At 48.2% G+C, this 7,137-nt stretch overlaps 1 non-coding gene across 1 annotated transcript; it reads right to left on the bottom strand.

The window, feature by feature from the left end:
• Positions 1-1,676: 1,676 nt before the first annotated feature.
• On the bottom strand, positions 1,677-1,840 carry LOC144692844 (U1 spliceosomal RNA). The gene has a single exon (XR_013579402.1). It is a non-coding gene; the product is annotated as a U1 spliceosomal RNA (small nuclear RNA).
• Positions 1,841-7,137: the final 5,297 nt, after the last annotated feature.

Genomic DNA, 7,137 nt, shown 5'->3' with positions numbered 1-7,137 from the left:
GTTAAATGGGACATGGAGAAGTGCGTAGCAGAGTTATGATCCCAGCTGTGTTAACACTGGACAAACCAGGTCCCAGGGTGAAGCCTGGCTTGGCAGATCCTAACTCTTTTTTTTAAAGAAACCATGGAGGAAAGTTACTGAACAAATTCACAGGAGCCTGCTGATGAACTTTTGGGTGGAATCTTGCCAGATTTGAACTAAGTGCGGTAGCGAGCAGGAGGAAGGACACTTTACCTGCTGGCTGCGATGGCAACTTTTCACAGCATATCGTCCCAATCACACCTAATTAATCATGCATTCCTGGGAAACACGCCAGGCTGCTAAGTGGGGCATCCGCTCATTCGCCTGCCCCACTGTCAAATCAGGCCTTCAGTAAACCAGGCACCGTATTTAAAGGGCACCCCTGCAAAGGTCTAGCACCTTACAAGGGATAGGAAGCTGCTGGGAACTGATGGCTGCCATAGGGAGGAAACATGCTGCCCCCAGATTTAGCGACACCTCCCTCGAGCACCTTCTGGACTCAGTGGAGGCCCACCGCGATGTCCTCTACTCACTCTGGGTGAAGGCCAGCAAGCAAGGTCACCAATCCAGCATGGGAGGTGGTGGCAGTAGTGGTCAGCGCCAATGCCCTGCCAAAAGAGGACAGCCACCCAGTGCAGAAAGAGGATGAATGGTGTAACCTGTTCCATCAGGGTAAGTCACTCTTCTCATCACTCTCAACTCACACACTCACAAACCCATCACACATCCACAGGGATCTCACACCTCAAGGGACATCACCGCTAATTCTCACACACACCCTCACATCCCCATCAGGCTCATATCCTCTGGAGCTCACATCCTCATCCCATCCATGGCTCCGCTCGCCACACAAACATTCCACGCAGTGCCATGTGTCCTGCTCACACTCTCTCCATCTGTTTTCATGCAGGAGAAGCTGTCTCACAACGTCTGGGAGTCATCCCAGACTGGGGTTGGAGTGGCCCACATTAGGCCCCTCACTCACTTTGAGGGACGTGCCATCACACTGACTGATGAGGATATGGCGAAAACTCACCTGAGGATCCTGCACCACATTATCCCTCTCTCAACATAACTGTGAGTGCCCTCCCTCCTGCTTTTGGCTCTGCTGCCATGCACTAATTATCTCTACTTTGGTTCACAGGGAGCTCTGCCAAGCGACCGACACCCTCAGCCAGCCAGTCCCTCAGCTCCATCCAGGTCCTCACCTCCAGCCAAGAGAACATCTCCTCCACTGGAGAGCTTGAAATAAGCAGCCTGGAAGACCCATCACAGCGCTTACCCACACCCTCCACCAGCGCAGAGACACATGCCTCACTGGGACCTAGATCTAGAGCAGGCTCGGGTTCACAATCTGGTGGTCACCACACGGCCACATGCCCGCAGCAGGAGGCAGGTTCAGCTGAGCTCCCTGGCACTTGGAGGACTGCTGGGGATCAGACATCAGTGAGGTCCGGGGTCAGATGACAAGCCTCTGGATTTGGCTTTCCAGCTCATGGTGGAGAGTCAGCATAAGGCAGGAGAACAGCACGCAGAGCTGTTAGAAGCCCTCAACAGAGTGTCTCATGAGTCAGAGGAGTGCATCCGCATTCTCCCTGATGAAATGGTGTCCACATGCGTGCGTATGGAGGTCTCCATGGGAAGGATTTTTTTTTCAGGGGAAAGCGTGAACGCAGTCTCCCACGACCACAAATTTTGCAGTCGAGTATCCCGCATTTGGGGACATCACAGGCGACAGGGCATCCCGAATGCAATGGGATAACCTCATCCTGGGAGCACAACCTTCATGATCATTGTTTCTCCCATGCCAGATAAATATATGGCGGATACCATGGAGACGCTGGTCCAGGAGAATGCGGAAATGTACGCAGACCGACACTCCATCCTGGTAGCCCGCAGTGGCAACATGAGAGGGAGACAGGGCACCTCGACATCCCCCAGGTGCTCCTTTCCCTTAAGGAGTCAGGCTGAAGTGGGGGGAGGAGCAGCAGCTGGACACCCCAGTTCATCCACTCAGGAATCTCAGATGCTGTCTTCTGCCTCCGAGTCCCCTTTGTCTGTGACCCCCCCTCAACCACATCCTCTGTCACCACGGAGGGAGCAGCTGGCCCACAGGAGGACAGCCAGAGCAAGCCGGGGCCCCCCAAGGCCTCGACTCTCCAGAGGACGCACGCTGAAGTCATCAGAGGCAACAGGGCCAAATATTACACAGGCTGTCTCTTCCCCTGCTGCAGATGTCAGGGCAGCACCTGGAGGTGGTTAGCCTAGAAAAGTTAAGAATTTTTCATCACAGTTGGTTGCACAGGTGAACACATTTTGTCACTTTATAATCTGAAAATGTATTCACTCTCACTGAATAATGTGTAATGGGGTCTCTCAACTTCATTTACAGGCTTCGCAAGTCCTCCCCTTGTTTCCCTCCCCCACTAACGGTTCAGTATGCATGCTGCTGGCCCAGAAGTGACTCTGGAGGGAGAGGTATGAGTGCAGCAGGGTTTTTCAGAGCCTTGTGCAAGCACTGTCCCACACACGCGGATCTTTCCTCCATCACACTCATCTCAATGCCCCAAGAATTTTCAATGCTCCCTGCTGGGGTTCTCTTTCAGTTGTCCATCTGAGCCGACCTGCTCTCTGCCCACCCACTGATCACACTCCCATGCAGCACCTGTTCCCGTCCAACACGAGGCTTCTTTCGCTTTCAATTTTGCAAAATGGTACTGGTGAAGTATGTCTTTAGTTCCCTTTTCCTTACCCCTCCCCAGTCACCCATGTCCTTTCCCCATCACTGTGGATTCCCCCTGGCATTACCTCCACCTCCCCACCATCACCTATCAGCTAGAACCCTTGTCTTTCCAGGATGTCCAGGTGAACGTGCACGTTCCCTACCTTCCTGAGAATCTCACCCCCATCCACATTGACCTTCCCGACCTCCTCCTTCACAACCCCATTGTCCGTGTCTGCCTCCGAGTCTCCACCAATGACCTTCGTCATACCTTTGACTGCTACCATCGCACCCTCACTCTCCCATCCTACCAGCTCACTCTGCCCTCCCTCATTCTCACCATTCCTTCCTACCATGCCCACCCTCACTTCACTCCAGATCCCTCCCTTGCACATTCACCTGGACTTCCCCTCTAACTCCTTCCTACACCCTTACCCTTTCCACCATGCCTCACTCCTAACTCCAGCCTTACTCCTTCCCCCATGAACTCCTTCCTCCTCTCAAAGTCCTGCCCCCTCCAAAGTCCTTCCCTTATACCTTCCTCCCCCTTACACTTACCTCCCCAGTTGCTGCATTCTCCCCAATACATCCTCCTCCCCTCCCACCACCAGAATCCCTCCCATCTCCAACTTCACCCTCACCACCCCCCTGACATCATTGTTCCCCAACACTGGTACAAGTTCCTCTCCCAGTCAAACACACCCCTCGCCCGCACTACCCCCTATACCCACCACGGCACTCCTTCCTCTCCCACTCACAGCTGGACCTTCCCCTCCACCCCCTCGATGATCGTCCGTAGCAGACCATGGCCAAGACACTGATGTCTCGAAGCAGACCTTCCACCTTCTGTGAGCTGCTTCGTGGCAGAGCCATGTCCATGAGAATCCACCCAGTATGTGATGCACGCGTTCCTCCAGGGTGTGGTTGCTGTCGGGCTCCAGCATCTTCTGCTCCTCGGATGTATGCATTGCGAGCAAATCCCTGACAGTAAGTCCTATCTTCTGCATGCCACACTTGTCAAGATGTGCCCTGCACCGCCAACAGGGGCAGTAAGTTTGATGTGGGTGGATGATTCTGGTGAGCAGGACTTCTAATGATATGCAGATATATTAAAATGAACTTCTTGACATCCAGCAGCGGGTAAAGCGGCCCACCATTGATGGGCGGAGCGGACAATCGCTAACTGGTTTCATGATGGCATGAAACCGATTTTTGGCCTTTCTGGTATATTGTCCACTCACGTCCACCACAACACCTGATGCCAACGGGCACGGAAAATTCCCTCCTTTAGCACAAAGAATAAAATACTTATTAAACAAGAAAAAGTGAACTATATTACAGAAAGGTTGGAAAGATCTGAATACAAATATAAGAAGACACTTCAAATTCACTGTATTCCTTTATCCCAGCAATATCCTTGCAGACAACATAAACCAGTGAAAATTTACCAATATCCTGACACAGAGGCTTCTCGCTTGGGACTGCCACAGATGCAAAGGTTTTCTTCCAGTGAATTCCTGAAAATTCACTCGATGCTTTTCACACAACTTGTATCTCTCCCTGAGATATCCAAAAACTGCACTCCAAACTCAGCCTTCCAGTCACACCTCTGCTAAACTGATCACTTTACTGAGTTCTATAACTGATTATTCAGTTAACTACTGTTCCAATAGCCTTGTAATGTTTTGTTCCCAGAGAACAGAAAACCCCTCTCTTCATTCTCTGACACACACTGTACTCACTCCGCCCCAACTCCTGTCCTTTTTTTTGTGTCTGTTCCCTGGACCACTGCCACTAGGCAACAGTCAACTTTTTCCACTTGGTGTTTTTATTTTCCAAAATCACTAAACTTTTAACTCATCTCTAACTTCAGGGGTTGTAAAACCTCATTAAAAATGTATATATACACAAACAAACCCAAAACCCTGACTGTCAGTCAAGAGTCTATCCAGATTCCCAGGCACAAACACACAAACAACCTAAATGAAACTGAAACCATTTTACCCTTCTTAACATACATTGCTCATAACTATAAAGAGGAGCACCATGATTACTTTACAATGAACTGCCAATCAGACTCAGTTACAATACAGGGCTACCTGCATGCCAAATATGAAAACACAAAAAGTAGGAGCAGGAGTTGGCCATTCTGCCCCTCAAGCCTCTTCTGCCATTTGATAAGATCATGGCTGGTCTGATTGTGGCCTCAACTCCACTTCCCTGCCTGCCCCGATAACCCTTGACTCTCTTGTAGGTAAAAAATCTATCTAACTCAGCCTTGACTATATTCAATGACCCAGCCTCCACTTCTCTCTGGGGAAGATAATTCCACCGACTCATGACCCTCAGAGAAAAAACATTCTCCTTATCTTAGTCTTAAATGGGAGAACCCTAATTTTTAAACTGTGACCCCCTAGTTCTAGTCTCTCCTATGAGGGAAACATCTTCTCAACATCCAACCTGTCAAATCCCCTCAGGGTTTTATGTGTTTCAATAAAATCATCTCTCATTCTTCTAAATTCCAATCTGCTCAACCTAAGATAACCCCTTTATCCCAGGAATCATTTAAGTGAACCTTCTCTGAACTGCTTCTAATGCAATTTTATCCTTTAAGTAAAGAGACTAAAACTGTACATAGTATTCCAGATGCAGTCTAACTAAGGCCGTGTACAGCTGCAGCAACACTTCCCTACTCTCATACTTGATTCTCCTTGTAATAAATGCCATAGAAGCAACAGGCTACAGGCAGAACAAAACAGTCACACCACCAGGAGATTAATGACTGACTGTATTGGACACAACAAAATGGTTGTGCCCTGACAATATCCTGGCAGTATAATGCAGAAGACCTGCACACCAGAACAAACTGTCTGACCCACACCCCTCCTCTAGCCAAGCAGCTCCAGAACAATCATAATACGAGAAAAAAGCTTGCATTTCTATAGTGCCTTTCACAGGATCTTTCAAAATGCCTCACACCAAATGAAGTACTTTTGAAGTGCAATCACCATTGTAAATGCAGTATTAGGATGTTTGGGACTGTAGGGCTAATGTTGGACTGGGGAAACAGCACCACCCAATTTATGATGGAAAGAGTCACATGGGAGTTGTAGAATCGAGGAGTGGGTCTGGTGGAAATCGACATGGAAATAACACCTGATCAGGACTGCATCCTGTATATATGTAGATAATTATGTGTTATTTTCTTTATGAGACGACATACAACCTTACAACAGGTGAAGGACCCCAAAGTTCCTAAGAATGAAATAAGGAAACTGCAGTCTGACCCGAGAGAAATGCATCTGACTTGAAGACCTCGAATACGCAGCTGGAGATCAGCTAAGAAGCTCCTTTACAAGCATGGAGACTGAAGGGAGAAAGATCCACTATGCACGATGAGAGGGCTCCACCGGAGCACGAGGAGCTCCATTGTGAGGCCCGATCAAAAGCAGAGTCAAAGGGCCTAGCCAGATTGCAAAAGGGTGAACAAACCCCCCCCGCCAAAAAAAAATGCTGAAATAAGCTTTTAAATTCAGCGTAGTAATCAGGCAGTATTGGCAGTCTGTTTGTTTTAATGAACGTGGCTTGAAGAACACTACAGCCCAGGTCCTGAGTCAGCGCCATCACACATGGCGACCGCACACAAGTGAAAAAAAAATTAAAGAGAAGCCAGAGCACAAAATTTAAAAAATCAGCTTTGATTCGTTTCTCCGAGCTCAGGAAAGCAACTCGCTGGCCGAAACAATTTATTCAAAAGATTTTCTGCAGAATTGCTGAAGTTTAAAATGGCTCCATAATGGTGACAGGAGCCCGCCAAATCCCAACAAGCAGAGGAATAAAAATAAAGCTGTACTCTCCTGTGCTGAAAACAGCCATGGATGGTAAATCAATACTACCAGAACAATTAGGGCAGATGGAGTGACCAGACCAGGTACAAAATTGGGCATTATGGAGAAGAAGATTTAAGATATATGGTACTATCAGGCTTGAATAAGGAAATAGAGACTGAACAAGTGAATACATTACTATATTCATTAGGAACCAATAGACGATGACAAGATTGTCAGACAATGCATGAATGAATCTTTCGATAACTTTGAAGAGGTCATAAATTCCTTTGACGCCTGCTTTAGCTTAAGAAGCAATAACATTTTGCAGCAGGCAAAATTTAACAGGAGAGTACAAAAGCCTGGGAACCCACAGTCTTTCATATATGAGTTATACAGATTGGCTGCAAGCTGTGACTATGGTGAGCTTAAGTCGGGGCTCATAAGAGACCGAATAGTAGTGGGAGTGGCCGATGATGCTCTTTCAGGTGTACTCCAATCTAAAGAAGATCTGACTTTGGAAACAGCCATCCAAATCATCAGACAATCGGAAGTACACCAGAAAAC

Source organism: Cetorhinus maximus, chromosome 17 (genome assembly GCF_964194155.1).
Source record: "Cetorhinus maximus chromosome 17, sCetMax3.hap1.1, whole genome shotgun sequence".
In the NCBI taxonomy this organism is placed as follows: domain Eukaryota; kingdom Metazoa; phylum Chordata; class Chondrichthyes; order Lamniformes; family Cetorhinidae; genus Cetorhinus; species Cetorhinus maximus.
This window is presented reverse-complemented; position numbering and strand designations above follow the sequence as displayed.